General features: G+C 40.0%; 1 protein-coding gene across 3 annotated transcripts in view; it reads left to right on the top strand.

The window, feature by feature from the left end:
* Positions 1–251: 251 nt before the first annotated feature.
* HMGCS1 (3-hydroxy-3-methylglutaryl-CoA synthase 1) overlaps positions 252–16,385 on the top strand; it is a 28,464-nt gene continuing 12,330 nt past the window's right edge. The window contains exons 1-2 of one of the 3 annotated variants that reach the window (XM_036759610.1): positions 252–433; positions 10,115–10,175. The gene's annotated coding sequence lies outside the window, so the exon portion shown is untranslated. Of the gene's footprint in view, positions 434–2,199; positions 2,321–10,114; positions 10,176–16,385 lie in introns of those variants that run through there. The other 2 variants (XM_036759619.1, XM_036759627.1) reach the window with 2 other exon arrangements.

Genomic DNA, 16,385 nt, shown 5'->3' with positions numbered 1-16,385 from the left:
AAAGCCTCGCGCCGCCCTCCCATTGGCCGGAAGGCCCTCTCTCTCCGCTCCCGTTGGCTCTCGCAGCCTCTCGCCGCGTTACCATTGGCAGGCCTGCTCTCGGGCCACACGACGTCACTCCCTCACCCCACTTCCTCCGCTGCCCTATCCTACCCCCGCCTGGACCCGCTGTAGGGGGAAGCCCGAGTGAGACCACACCCCCTCCCGCCCCCCCTGATTGGCGAGAAGGGACAGGGGAGGCGGGAGCCTCCAGAGGGCTGCACGGGCTGCGATTGGCGGCTGGAGCCGCCGCTCCGCCTTCCTACCGATTCTTAGTTATGGGGGAGTTGGGACAAGCCGGCGAGCTATAAAGGTGGTGGCGGAGGGGGAAGCCCCCGCACACTTCTGTCTTGGCGACTACTCCTGTCAGCTCTGAGTGTCCGGTCGCTCCTGGGTGAGTGCCCCGTGCAGGGTCAGAGAAGCAGCCGAGGGCCAGGGAGGGGCCGGGGGCCGTCCAGCCTGGCCGTGCTGCTGGTGGGGCGGAGGGAGCGGGTTGTCAGTGCCCTTGACTAGGCCCCGGGGAGCTGCGGTCCGGGCTCGGGCAAGGGCTGGCAGGGGCGCCGGGGTCAGGCTGGCCAGCGGAGTAGAGGGGCGGGGCGTGGCCCGGCCGGTGTCCCCGGGAGCCTCCCACCTGCATCCGAGTGTAGACAGCCCAGGGTCCAGACTCGAAGGCGACCGTGTGGAAGAGGTTTAGGGGAAAACGAGAAGTCAGCAAGGGAGGATGGATGGAGCGCCAGGGGAAGATTGGAGAGGGATCGCGCGGAAGGGGTCCTGCAAGTATTGAGCTCCTCCTGTGTGCCAGGCACTGGGCTAAGTCGCGGAGAGCTGGAGAGATGGAGAACTCGATCAGCCACTATCTATCAAGCGCCTACTTTGTGTCGGGCACTGAGAGCGCCCCAGGGCGGGGGGGGGGGGGGCGGCTACACTTAGATGGGGAGATGGAGTGATCAATCAGTAAGTCATTATTTAGTAACTACTATGTGCCACGCATTGGCTAAGTAGCTGGGCAGGGGGGGGTGGTCTAGACTTAGATGGAGAGGTGGAGGAAATCAATCAGCAAGTAATCATTAAGCGTCCACTATGCGGGCCCGGGGAAACTAGACTTACCTGGAGAGATGGAGTTATCCATCTGAATCATTGTTAAGAACCTCTTAACTACCAGACACTGAGTTAAGTTGCTGGGGGAACTAGAGTTAGAGGGATCAGTCAGTAAGCCAGCAAATGTTCTTTAAGTACCTACTGTATGCCGGGTGCTGTGCTAAGTCGCCGGGCCGGGTGGGGTGCACGCACGGGTCGAGGGTGAGGGAGAGAGGGAGGTAGCAAGTACAAAGAATGAAACCGTCCGCTTGCGTAAGAGCTTTTATTCTAATGGAGGAGACAAAAGGCATATGAAGATGGGTTGGAGGTGAAAGCCAGGGAGGATGGGGGGATGGATTCAGTTGCATTCAGCAAACGTTTACCAGGCTCCCGTTAGATGAGAAAGGTAGGGGATGGGTGTCTTTTTCCTCTCCTTGTGGAGGGAGATTGGGTGGAGTTGAAGGGCTATTGCATGGCAAGGAGTGTCTTCCTATTGTAGTAGAAAAGTGGGGATCCCGGTAAGGAGAGATGTAGACACTCAAAACACCTCCATAATAGAACTCTACATTTTCCCTCGCAATTCTCTCCTTGCCCTTTTCCTTTTTTTGTTGAGGGCACCAACATCCTTCCATCACCGAGGCTCAAAACCTCCATGTTATCCTCCCGTCCTTCACAATCCCATTTGTTATCAAATCTTGTCATTTCTACTACCTTCACAATTTCTCCTAAACCCTTAACAAAGCCGACACCCTAGGAGAGGTTACCTCTCAACTAGACTACTTAATAGCATTCTAAGTGATTTCCCTGCCTCTAGCTCTAGCACTCTCCCCATCTAGTCCATTCTCCAGTCAGTTGCCTAGAAGATTTTCCACGAGGTAGGTCTGACCGTGTCATTGCTGTACACCTTCCTCCATCCCCTCAGCAAACTCCAGTGGGTACCTTTTATCTTCAGGATCAAATATAAAACCTCCTTTTTGGGAGGCGGAGGTCTTGGAATTACAGGCTTTTACAGCGTGGCTTCCTATTACTTTTTCAGTCTTTTTTTATTTGATTTCCCTCTACAAACTCTACTATCCAGTTACAGGGACTTGCTTCAAATTCCAGTCTTTGGGGCTGACCCTCTTGCTTGGAATGCTTTACCTCATCACTTCTGCTTTCTAATTCCCTTGAAGACTCAGCTTAAATCCCACCTTCTGCCATATAGGTAAAGTTTCCTGGTTTTTCTCTCATCCCTTTCCATTAGAGATTATATTTTACTTACTTTGTGTAAACCTTGTATATACATAATTATTTGCAAATTGTCTTTTCATTAAAATATTGGTTCCTTGATGATAGGGAAAGTATCTTTTTTTTTTTTTGTATCCCAGGGTTTATTTAGTAAGTTGACTGACGCATAGTAAAAATCTGTACCGGGGCATCTAGGTGGCAAAGTGATTGGAATTCTGAGCCTGGAGTCAGGAGGACCTGAATTCAAATTTGGTGTCAGACACTTATTAGCTGTGTGACCCTTAAAGGCAAGTTCCTTAACACCTCAAAAAAAAACTGTGTTGACTGGCACTGGTACAAGTTTGTTTGAAAGTAAAATATCCTCGAGATAAAGACATGAAATGTTAAGTTGGAAGGGCCTTAGTCTAAGCTAAACCTTCCACTCTCATTTTAACCCTCCCTGACCCCTAGTACCTGTAGGTTCACTAGCTTCTTTAAGCTACCTTTCTACTCTTTTACAGGTTTATTCAGCATTTGTACTCTTTTATGGCTTTATTCAGCATTCCTTCTTGGCTTCTTTACTTTGCTGAAATTAGTTGTGGCTTCTCTGAGTACATCACATAGTAACCTTGTGTACAAATAAGTGATTTTTAAGAAACTTACATGAGTGATCCATTGAAATTTGGTGATGCCTTAACTTGAAAGGTGGTAATGGTATTATTTTAATCTCTCAGAGAAAAGAAACTTAGGGAACAAGTAATTTGAAATCTTAGGGTTTTGGGTCCATTTTGGGGGGTGAGAGATATTTATAATTAGGTATTATTCCTTGTTTTTCTGCTTGCATCTTCTTTAGCCCCTCCCTCCTACAGTATGCCAACCTGCTCTAGTGCTGATACGTTCTGAGTACTGGTTTTTATAAGAACTAACATTTATTGTGCCTAAACAGTGGCAGAGTTCATAGCAAATTAAGATGAAAATTCTATGGTAATAGAATATTGATGCCTGTGTATATTTGACAAATCTCTTCTTTCAGATAGGGTTAAAAAAAAAACACCTTTAATCAAGTATTTATTACGCACCTAGTGTGTACCAGGCCTAAGCCTAGGAGCTTGTCCAAAGAGAAAAGTGAAATATCTAGCATTCTGTAGAGGAGACAACATATATTTTATATATACACATATAAACAAACATATAAAAGGTAATGGGGACAGGGGAGGCACTGGCCCCTCAGGGAGCATGTAAGATGTAAAATTTGAGCTGAAATCTGACCAAAACTAAAGATGCTAAAGGGCAGAGATGAGGAGGGAGTGTGTTCCAGGCATGGTGGACCACCTATATGAAAAAGCACCGAAATGGGAGATGGAACCTATTGTGTGAGGAATCTCAGGAAAAGTTCAGTTTGGCTGGACTATAGTGGAGTGCAGGAAGGGGAGTGATGTATAGGAGTCTGGAAAGATAAACTGAAGCCAGGTTATAAAGGGCTTTAAATGCCAAACAGAAGAGTCTGTATTTGCTTCTAAAGGCAACGGAGACTACTGACCATGTGGTCAGAACTGTGCTTTTGGAATATCAGTTAGGCATCTATCTGTAAATGGTGGTTAGATTGTTGAGATGGGAGCCTTGGGGCAAGGCGATCAATCATGAAGTTACATTACTGCAGTGGTCAAGGCAAGAGCTGACCCGTGTGGCATCCATACGAATGGAGAAAAGGGTTTGTTTTGTTTTGATGAAATGTTAGGTATTCCCTAATCACATTTAGGAAGAAAGTGGATGTGTCTGTAGGAATGTAGGAAATCATATCAAAATGTATATTTCAATGAGAATCAGTTTGTGAATTCTTACTTTGAATATTTAAAACATGAGGGGGTGGGGTCAAGGAGGTTAAGGTTAAATCTGCTAGCGGGAAGGTTCCCTTTGAAAGTTCTCTTAAAGCCCCTTGTAACTCTGCCCCTTAGAGGTCAGTCCAATTCTAAGAGAATATTTGTCTGGTCCTATAACAGAGCTGGAGATGAAGCAGTGTTGTGCTTTGGCCCAGGCTAACTTCAGTGGCACCCTCCTTTCCCAGATCTGGCTTAAATGAAACTTGAATATAAGATTCTGTGGTTAAGTTGATAGTAAAGTGACAAGGATATAGAGAGGAGTGATGGGTTTTTTTTTAAGTCACTACAATTTTATGTACTTATTTTTGCATACTTTATTTTTCGTGAGATAGTTTGACCTACTAGGTAGAGAGGGACTGTCCTTGGAGGCCAGAAGAAGACATCCATCTGTCCAGATCGTGCCTTGGCCACATTCTAGATAAGATTATAAGTTAAGGACAAGTATCTTTAGGGGAGACAGATTCCAACTGATCTGTGATCTAATCTTGCCAAAAAAGTTATTTTTCAGTGTGTGTATGTGTGTGTGTATATATATACACACACACACATATACACCTTTTTTTCTTTTTTCAAACATTTGTTGTTTAGTCATTTCAGTCAAGTCTGGCTCTTTGTGATCCCATTTGAAGTTTTCCCAAGAAGATACTGAAGTGGATTGTAACTTCCTTCTCCACCTCATTTTACAGATGAGGAAACTAAGTCAAACAGGGTTAAGTGACTTGCCGTAGGTAGCACAGCTAGTAAAGGTCTGAAGTTGAATTTGAACTCAAGTCTTCCTGACTCTTGGCCCACTGCTCTATCAGACACTGTGCAACTTAGCTTCCTTTTCAAACATATCTGAATTTAGAAATGCATATTCTTTGAAGGTTGCCAAAAGACACGGGTTCAAATCCAGACTCAGACACTTATGTGACCCTGGGCAAGTCACTTAACCCTGTTTGTCTCAGTTTCCTCATCTATAAAATGAGCTGGAGAAGGAAATGGCAAACCACTCCAGTATCTTTGCTGAGAAAACTCCAAATGGGGTCAGACTAAAAACAACTGAACAACAACAAAAATTGCTTAAAAAAAATAGAGGTTGGTGGAACCTTGGAGTTCTTTGGATCAAGGTGAATTTTAGGGGTTTGCCTTCAGCTGTAACCCTGTGAGATATTCGTGACTTCAGCATCATTTAACAGGTTATTATAGTAGTTGCTGACAGTGAATATAGTTACATCATTTAGCATCCTTCTAGAAACAATTTAGCATGTATTCTTTGATCCGAGTTGTTTTCTTTGTGAGATTAATGAGTAACCTTAACATTTTAGCAATTAGCTAGTGAAAACTCAAGAGAACGTTTACAGTTGGCCATTTACTTTAAAGAATTTAGAACCTGTTTTTGAAAGTCAGTGGACTCAGAGTTAGTTTTTCCTTTCTTTAACCCATTGAACAATTGACTTTAAATCATAGAATTTTTGAGCTGAAAGGGATGCTTCCAAAAATACTTTATAGTGTTTTATACTTTATGAATTGCTTTCACATGAATATTCTTAATTGATTGAATGGAGCAAGTTAAGTGTATTTTCTCCATTTTACTGAGAAGGAAGCATATGCAGGCCAAATGGTTTATATCCAAAGTAACATAAATAGGAAGAGGAGCAAAGTCTTAGCATCATATAGATTTAGAGCCAGGAGAACCTTAGAAATCATACAGTGTAATGCCGTCATTTTACAGATGTTGAAGCAGGCCTACAGGTTAATATTTGGCAAGCAAAGGCTTTCAATGACAGCATTTGGAGTAGGCATGGTGTGAAAGATTTACAAATACGAAAGGTTAAACAGTAAAAAAGACTGCCATCTCTAGGGCTCTGAATTCTGCTATTTTCGCACTGCTTACAGAATGACTTTGAAAACGTTGCAGTACTTCTTTGTGCCTTCATTTCTTCATCCATGAAAAGGGCATAATTAGTATTATAAACATTTAACTTTAGATGACTTCTCAAAAGTCAACACAGTAAGCATCAGAGGCAGGATTTTGGTCTTCTGACTCCTTTCACTGTACCTCCAAGTACTGTGGTCTTTCCTGCCTGATTATGTTTCTACAGGACCTCTCAGAAATGGATGCAACTATTATAAACACTTAAATTAAGGTGATTTGCACTTTAGTTGTCTAGAGAGGCATTGTAACGTTGTGGGGGAAATGGTTGGACTTGGAATTAGAAGATTGGGTTTTGATTCCTTTCCCTGCCATTTAGTAGTTTTCTAATATTGAGCCAATCATTTAATCTCTTTGAGGCTCTTCCTCATATGTAAAACGTGTGTGGAAGGTGGTACTGACTGCTTTGCAGACCTGGTACAAAGATGTATAAAAACAAGTTGTTACAGGTTAAGACCATCAAATTTAGGACAGATGGAACATTTGTGTACTCTAGTGTGTTAGCCCTAAATGCTATGTGAGTTAACCATTGTTAACAGGTTGGGAAAGAGATGTTGCTTTTCATTAGGATGATTACAGACGCCACAGGAAATAAGGGATGTTTAGGGTATCCAAGTCTTCCAAGTAGGATGAGCAGTAAGATTCACTTATATTTCAACAGGGAGAAACAGATCAGTGTGTGCATGCATAGACAGTACTTTGTGGCAGAGCTGGTTTATTCACTCCCAGGGAAGGTGTCATAGAAAACATTAATACTAACATAGTGGTCTGTGTTTAGAAACTAGTCTGCCAGAAACACTTATTTAATAGGACATACTCTAACCAAACCATTTCTAGCTTGGAGAAAGAGGTCCAAACTGGCATAGTCCTCTGTGCCTTCTGACATTACTGTCACAAGACAATTTCAGGTAATTGTTATAGGAGTCTTGAACGAGGAGGACAAACTCTTAAAATGCAGCCTGGGTTAATATTCCAGAATTGAGTGTTTCTATATCTATCCTCTTCTTCCTAGATCACTTTTGTAGAGGATTCCATGGGATTCCTCCTATAGATCTGTATCAAGAATTCAAATTGAATAGGAAGCAGTTTGAGTGTATCTTTGAGTGGAAGAGGGTTCTCAGGAAATGGATGCTGTCTACTCCCTTCAAGGGACAGAGGGCAGAGGAAATTGGCCTTACATGGGTCCACATATCCTTTTTAGAGATGGGTAAAGTTAATGGCATTAGTGTATCTAGAGAAACTAAAAGGGGGAATTTTTAACAAGCTTCCACAAAGGGAGATTTCAAATTCATTATCTGAATAGTGATCCATAAGGTTACTGTTCAGTAGATAATCGAAATAAACTGAGAAGAGAATTGGTTGTAGTTCCTGGCTTTCATGTAAATATATTTTGAAAGAGCCTCTTTTTGAATCAATCATATAGCCAAAGGAAGGAGACAGGAAGGAATCTGAAAATCTGATAAGAATGTCTGAGTACATACATACATACATAAAGAGGTTGGTTAGGTAGGAGACTATGTAAAAGGCGTAATTTATTTATGAGTACTATATAGTCTCAGCTTCCTTATTTATTAAACTGGTTATTCTGACCATACTTCTCTGTACCTGTTATTTCACTTATATAACACTTTGTAACTTTAGAGTGACACTGTAGTGAATTGATACGAAACTCTGTTTCAGTCTGTCTCCATCATATTATTTAAAATAAAATTTAGAAACACAGACTGTTGACCTGCTTTGCTCTCTGACATTCCTCATTAATAAGTAATATTAATCATACTAAAGGACCACAGCTGATGAGCTTTAGAGGCGGGAAAGAAGAGAATTGCAGGGTCAGGCCCTTCTAACCAGTACTGCCTGTCCTAAGTCCTCCCTGCCAAAGTTATACAGGTTTCAGAATTAGGCCTAACCCCTTTCTTGAATGGCATCATAATCACACATTTTGGGTATCTTCCTCCTTTTGTTTTCTCACACTGTTTATCAATACAAATAATCAGTATTGAAGTGAATTGACAGTTCAATGAAGGGCAAATGAATTCCTTGAATTAAGTATCATTTGGATGCCTGAGCAAAATTTCTTCAAAAAGAAACAATGCTATTTACTCTTAGGCTTAAATGAAGAATTTCTTTGTCTGAAACGTGGCTCCCTGTGTAGTCTGTTTATTAGCTATAATTTGCAGATTGGATAGACGGGATTTTTCAAGAGAGATAGAGGAAATTGTCCCGCATATTGGGTGAGCCCACTGTGGATGATTTATTGGAAGACATAGACAGAAGTTGACAGGATAAGAAGGATGGGTTAGCGAATATCTGGCTATCTGCATTGTTGTAGGGATGGAATGCCTGAAATAGTACGAAGATCTTCTGAAGGTTGAAAAATAATGAATAGATCAGATTTTAAATCTTCTGAAGTCAGCAAAGGGGTTGGAGAGCTTAGGGAGAGGGGGGATGGTGAGGAAGGGAACAAGCATTTGTTAAGTGCATACTATGTGCCAGTCACTGTGCTAAGTGCTTTACAAAGATTATCTCATTTGATCCTCAGTGTTCTATTATCCCCATTTTACAGCTGGGGAAACTGAGGCAGGGGTTAAGTGACCTGCCCAGAGTCACACAGCTAGTAAGTATCTGAGGCTGGATTTGAGCTGGACTTTGTGATTCCAGGTTAATCGCTCTATTGAAGATTCTCTTCACCTCTAGTATACATGCTAGAGGGGACATTACTCTCTCCCCAACCTCCCAGCTCAAAGTTCTTCAGAAACAGTATATTTCAACCTGTAACATTGAAGTGATATGTTGTTTTTTTTAATTTAGTTGATGAACAAAAGAAGGTAATTAGCTTTACTATGTATAGCAAACTCCTTATGAACTTGTTAGACACTTCATATAAGTAATTAAAGCTTTTGGGGGAGTTAATGAGTAGACTATTTCATATGTTAGATTTAGCAATAATCTTGTGAGGAACCAAGAGAGAACTTAATATTTTGAGCATTCTGGCCACTTTATTGAGTACTGAGCTAAAGAAGTCTAAAGCATTACCTTGCCATTTTACTTCTACTTAAAACATATGGATAAGTCTCATATATCCTGATTCTTATCTCATGCTGTCAGGCTTAAAGAAAAGAAAAAATAAAATACTCCGGAAATAAAGGTGGCAATGCTGCATCCCCCCAAAAAAGACATAAAGGTAATAAAGGTCTGGACTGTTCTAATAGACTTACTTTATTTTGCCTTAAATACTTTTGCTAGAAAAAATGCCATCCAGCAAAAAGTTGTGAAATATAGCAGTGGCTGTTAATTGAAAAATTACTATATTCACAAAGTCCTGGAATCTTAGGTCTGGAAGGAACTTCAGAGGTCATCTAGTCCTCCAACCCTGCATGTCTGAGCATCTTTTCTACTGAATATCCAATTAGTATTCATCAAGATTTTACCTGAAGACCTCCAGTGAATGGGAACCTAATACTTCCTGAGCCAGTCCGTTTCACTTTGGATAGGTCTCACTGTTGGTTTGAAACCAAAATGTGTTTCTTTATGACTTTTATCTAATGTTCTTGGATTTGCCTTCTTAGACCCAAGCAAACACACTACAATTTCAGATACTTGAGCTACATACTTTGACAGCTACTGTGCCCACTTTTAAGTCTTTTCAATACTATTCTCTTCCTCTGTCCTCTCTCCCCCTTTATCAGTCCCATCACTCTTTTCTCAGTGTCATGCCGGAGTCATACTCAGTTTTAGAATTGAATCAAATTATTCCTGTTATAAATTTAACAAAAAAACTGAATCTATTCTTTGTCTTGAGGTCTAAAATTATTGTGAATGTAAAATGTGTATGTTCCTTTTGCCATGTTTGTTTAGTAATTGAAATCAAACCATATTCCATATACTCTAGTTAAACAATAAAGTATTTATTCTATCCAAAATAGTTTTGAATTTGAGGGGCTTTTTTTAATGTGAATGGTGATTTGTGACTTTAAAAATCTTATGAAATTTCTAGTGCTTGGAAAAGGAGACAGAGTGACAGACCTGGAGACTGAAGTCCACTATCCCTCAAACAGGTATGTCAGTCCTAATTTGCTAGATCCTGATACTCTTCTAAGGTAATAAAAAAAATCCTCTGCTTTGATTAAAGAGGGAAAATAAATATTCATCCTGAAGTAGTGACTTATGTGTAGGCTCCGTATGTAGTTTAAGAAACACGCACAGAGCTCCACCACCAAAAAACTCTTTTCTGTGTTTCCTCTAGTCTTTGAAAAATGTGTTAATATATGTTTCATTTATTAGAATGACTATTATTGTGTTGTTTTTGTTAGTCTTCTGTTTCTGTTCAGGAGATGGTATTTGGAGTTGAAAGAGTGTTAGTCTCCAGTCACTCAGTCCAACTCCTTACTTTACAGATGAGGAAACTGAGGCCTAGAGGTGAAACGGCATGCCCAAGGCTCCACAATTAAATAATTAGCAGAGCCAGGTATGAGTTGGAAAACTGAGTAGACATTTTTTCTTACCAAGGTTCATCTGTTGAGGACATTTTATTGAGGATATGGTTCAAAAAAGCAAAGGTAGCAAAATGTGAGCACTTAAATTATTTGTTCAGTAACGTTACTGGTAAATATCTTCTCAATGTGCCTTCTCTTTTTTTGTATTATGGAAAGAACTTTAAACATGAAGTTAGGCACTCACAAGTCTGGTGACTTGGACTTTTACATGTAACCTCAGGGTCTTGATTTCCTCACCTCTGGTGAGACAAGTGATTTCTACAATTCTGCCATTTTTTTTAAAGTGCCCTGTTTGTCCCAACAGTCAAGTTATCTTAGATACATTTATCTTTATTCCATCATAGATCAGAGGAAACACTGCTTTATATTCTATACAAATAGCAGCTGTGCTTTGGGTAATGCTTTCGAAGGTGAGGTGATAGAAGCACCTTTTGTAGACTATGTAGACTTGTCCAAAACTTTGAGGAAGTTAACTATGTATTATATTTGATCAAACTAGTTATTCAAGTATGGGTTCTCACTACTTTCTGATTGAATTGAAACATATTGTAGAAGAGCTTCCTCATACAACTTAGTTCTCGTAATCAGTTTCTTGCATGATTATTTATGTATAATATTTGATGTATAATGTGGGTGTTAGATTAAGCCCCTAGAGTAGTACTTACCAGCCTTCATAATTTTAAGGAAAATTCCTAATAAGCTATAGAGCAGCTGGAGAAAAGGGGAGAAGGTACCCCCTTGGTAAGAATAGCATTTCAATAGACAATTCTAGACTAAAATGATAGAGAAAGGACATGAGACACAATATTTGGAAACATCAATGCCTTGGCTTTTGGGGACAGAGGAGGGGAGCTGCTGATCATCTTTATTCACAGTGATTCTACCGCTCCCTCACCAGAACTCAGATTCAAAAGAGTTGTTATTCAGTCGTTTTCAGTCATGTGTGACTCTTCATGTGACCCCACTTGTTGTTTGCCATTTCCTTCTCCACCTCATTTTACAGACGAGAACTAAGGCAAACTTATAGGCAAACTTGCCCAGGGTCACACAGCAAGTGTGAGGCCAGATTTGAAAGACCCTGCAGTCTATTCACCTTGCTGTAAAAGGGGTAGGGTAAGAGAAACATGGGTTGTCAAGGTGCTGCTGGGCATTTGGGCTCAAGAGAGCATGGTGGGGAGGAATTGAAGCTACATGGAAAGCCCTTCGTGCTTATAGTATTCTTTGAAATGTAGTGGTATGCTCAGATTTCACTGGATCTAGATGATGGGAACTTTGCATGTGATCATGTGATTATGCACCTTTTTTAATAAAGTTTGTTAGCTGACTGGATACTATGATGAAAGATGGTCCTTTGGTGACTTTGATGTTAGTATCTTCTTGTTATGGTTGCCTCTCCCAATATCATTACATATTAGAATTTATAAACCAAAGTTCAATAAATGAGTGGATTTTGATTTAACTAAATTTTTATGCTTTGCCAAAATCACTGCTAATGAAATCATACCACTGATTAATATGGGGAAGTTTTTTAGAATTCTTTTCAGTGCAGCTATAGGACAAGTAAGTTAAACCTCATGATAAAAGATCAGCCCTTTGTTGTAAATAGTTAGAATTGCTGAAAACACTAAAAAAATCATGTAGCTTTTACCTTGTTCTTATTCTTTAGGATAGTCTTTTATAATGGCACAAGTCCTATAGATTAGCTGTGCTTCCCAGCTGGGGCACATGTACCAGAAAAGGCCCTGTGCTCTTTTGAAAGAGCTGGGTGTCTAAGAGAGAGTATCAAGGGGGTTACAACAGTGTCTGGAAAATTTGGGGGGAAAAATAGAAAAAAGGGAGTAGGTAGGTATCCCTGGGACCTCATTAATTGAGGATAATCCCTGCTACCACCAACCAATGTGCTGATGAAAATGAATATTTTCTAACCCTGAAATAGTGTAGTATTATTCTTTTTTCTAGTCATAGTCCAGAACTCTTCTTTTACAGGTTCCTGAGATTAAAAATATATCTTTGCCTCACCAAAAAAAATAAATTTACATAAATAGGAACTGGGATTTCCTTCTCTCTACTAAAAATTCGGCAGGTATCTATATAGCTCCAAGACACTACTGGGGGGTTCTTGGGTAGGGGAAGATGCTGTGGCATCATTTAGTAATGTTTCTCTAGCTGTCTCCCTGTCCACTCCTTTTCTTTCTTACTTGCTTCCCTTTCCACTCCTTTCTGTTGCCTCAAACTAAAGTGTCTCTGTTTCTTGACCCACTGTGAAAAGCAGTCTCACAACCTCTTCCAGACTTCTTTGTTTCTGTCCTTGAGTGTGTTTCTAAGGATTTTTTTGCAACTACTAACAATAATTCTGAGTCCAAAGGCTTTTGCCCACATGGTCCTTGTTCTCCCATCTCACTTGGACTTCACAGATGCAGATGATAGTCTTTGTTCACCAAGTACTGAATTAAGTTTCATCTCAGTTCCCTAACAACATTATTCTGTCTCTTCTGAGCCTTTACTCACAGGTACTGTCTCTGGGTGATGAAGTTGGCAGTCCTATGAGAGGAGTGGGAATGGAAATCAATCCAGTAAATCGCTCAGCATTTATTAAGCTCCCACAGTGTGCCAGACACTCTGCTAAGTGTTGATCCAGGCAGTAGCTATCAGAAGGAAGAACCTTAGCTAGGGAAGAGAGGATATCCCCAAGGAAGGAACCTCTGTGTCCATACATAGAGATTCCATAAGTTAGTAGAGACTGTCTCTATTACTCCTTTATAATCTTTTCGGCCATTTCTTTCTCATTTGACCTTTTTACCACAGCTATGGAGACATCTGAATACTTTCAGAGGTAGAACAGACCTCATTTTGAAATAGCTCATCCTATAGCTGAAGTCTTGAAAGAGTAAGTAACTTGTACAGTGTTACAGTGTTCATAGGAGAGACAGGACTGGCACCTAGGTCTCCTAAATCATTCTGCTTTATCCATCTTTCTCATTAGGAAAAATAAAGCTGTTTAGTCCGAAGTCTCAGACGTAGTTTAAAAAAACAAACCTGGATTAGAACTCCGTTCTGCTGATTATATATCTAAGCCTCTTTCCATCATACTATGTTGCTTTCATTAATAATCTTGTGACCCTGCCTCACAAGATGAACCCTTTTTTAACATACAGTGGATTATAATAGGCAAAGGAGAACCAGAGCTCTGTCTTCAAATATTTAAGGGGTTGCCATGTAAAAGAATGATTAGACTTGGTTTTGGCAAGTAGGATGGATCTAAGTTACTGGGATATAGTCATTCACAATAAGAAAAAATAAATTTCCGAAAAATGAATCCTTTGAAAGTAGTAAATTCCATATTACTGGAGGTCTGCAGTAGGCTGGATAAGACTTCTTGTTTCCTGATTCATGATTAAGATATGAGTTGTATACCATATGACCTTTGAATTTCCTTCCAACTCTGAAATTCCATGGCATTCTTAAAAATATTGAGCTAACCTAAAAAAATTCATGGCCCAGATTATTTGCCTGATTAAAGTGTGCATTATGCCAGGAACTGCACCTGTTTCTCTAAGTTTTTCCTACTCCTGAGTCAGGTTTATATGCTGCACAGTCATGAACTATGTTTGTTTTCTATGTATGGATTTTCCATTGTTAGGCAGTACAAAGCACTGCTTAGGGTTGACTCTTGAAACCTTTTATTCCTTTTCAAAAATTGGCAAAAGCTCCTTCTGACCACCGGCGGAGAGGTGGATTTATGATATCAGAAAAGAGGAATGAATTTTAGGGGCAGGAGGGGTGGAATGCATTTTGTGACATGGAGTCCATTTGTCTTGCCTGCCTCTTTGATAATGGAAAGTAAGCAAGAAGAGGATCGATGCTGTTTGATAAGTAGGACCCAACTTCTCAGACATACTCTGTTCTCTGGTGTACACATATCTAGAATTCTAGATAACCGTGAAATAATCTTCTCTAACTGAATAATTGTTAGTCAATTTGACCATTTTATTCTGAACTATAACAGAGATTGGGATTATGAAGTACTTTCCAGATTACCAAAGATAAAAGTCAAGTTTAAGTATGGTCTTAACATCAAGTATATTTAAGCATATTTAAATATAGTTTAATTTGGCAGCTGGTAATTTTGTATGATATATATGGTAACTTCCTATTAAACAAAAATATGATTGAATCAACATGTCTCATTACTTGCCCATACTTGATAAGTTTACGGTAATAACAGGCAGCTATGCGCCTGTCACATTTGCATGTGATGGCATAAAACTGGCTGGGAAAAATGTTGCAATCAAGTTCTTTATTTTAGTTCCAAGATGAAATTTCAAGCATACAAAAACCACTTTATCTAGGCAGCTACATGGCACAGTGAATAGAGTGCTGGGCCTAGATTCAAGAAAACGCGAGTTCACATCCAGCCTCAGATGATTACTGTCTGTGTGACCTTGGGCAAGTCACTTAACTTCTATTTGTCAATGTATGTGGTGTTTTAAGGTGTGCCAAACACCTTAATTTGTTCTGCATTTGATTTATAGTACTTCATATTCAGTTATAGGTTCTTGGTTCTTTGAAACTCCATGAATGATGATTACCTTACTGTCATAGTGAACCTAGTTCCTCCCAAAGTAAATTCCTGGGCAAAAAGTCTGTACTACTTATATGGTACATAGAATGATGGATTTGGTGTCAGAACCTTAGTTCAAATCCCTGACTCTGTCACTTAGCCTCTTGTGTGACCATGGACAAGTCACTTATGAGGGGGTTGGATTGAATGACCAACCAGGTAGCTTCCAACTCTTAAATTCATGCCAATATATTTGGATTTTCTGTAATAACCAAAGTTTTACTGCAGTATTTCTAAAATCTGTAACTCTTGGTTTTAGTTACCTGAGGTTTCTGGCTTACTGAATGCTATTCCTTTAAATACCACAAAAACTTTGAAAAGTTGAATTCTTTATAGAATGTACTATTGATTTCCCTGCCCAATACAAGATATACCATAAGGCAATATGTAGTTACCAGATGAGTAAGAGAGACAAAACGTGTTATAAAGTTCAGAGGAATGTGAAATCGTGGTGGGATAGAAGACAGCATTTGGGGGAAGAGTACAGGACCTGAAAATCTTACAGGGTTTGTAAAGAGGAAAGTGGAAAACATCCAGGTAGGAGAAACTGAACCAAAGGTGCCAGGGGCAGGAGAAACTGTTGGCAACAGTGAATAGACTATTTTACTTGGAGTAGAGGGTATATAAAAGTTGGTCAAACTGGTTAGGGCCTGTTCTTGATGACATTTTCACTGCATCAGAGTTTATTTGGTGAAACTGGTTCTTTAGTTTCAGAGGGGTTGGGGATAGGGATATAAAGACTATAGCAACATTTCATTCAAAGAAGTTACCATAGAAAGCCTTGTCATTCGTACACTGATAGTATCGAGCAGGACAGAAAAGATTCTCTTAAATCATTAATTCTGGAATAGAAGCCTAAAGAAATGATCAACTTCTCCCTCTGCTCCTCCTTTTGGGCATTTGTTTTACCCTACACCCATTTGGTTTTGTTGCTATTGGAAAAGCTTATTTGCATTTGTTTTTGCTTTGTTTTAAACAGCATAAGCCAGAACTAAATATCCTTAGTTCTTCCTCAGTTGGTTTCTGAGTTTTGTTTTGTTTGAACTCAACCAACATTCCTTTTCCTGGTTAAAATAAAAGGCACCTGTTTAAACCACATTGTGCATGCAAGAGGAGAGAAACGGAATAGATTTATTTGCCCAACTTAATAG

The sequence above is a fragment of the Trichosurus vulpecula genome, chromosome 1 (assembly GCF_011100635.1).
Source record: "Trichosurus vulpecula isolate mTriVul1 chromosome 1, mTriVul1.pri, whole genome shotgun sequence".
NCBI classification, from domain to species: Eukaryota; Metazoa; Chordata; class Mammalia; order Diprotodontia; family Phalangeridae; genus Trichosurus; species Trichosurus vulpecula.
The sequence above is the reverse complement of the archived record's forward strand: the minus strand, read 5'-3'. Positions and strand labels throughout refer to the sequence as shown.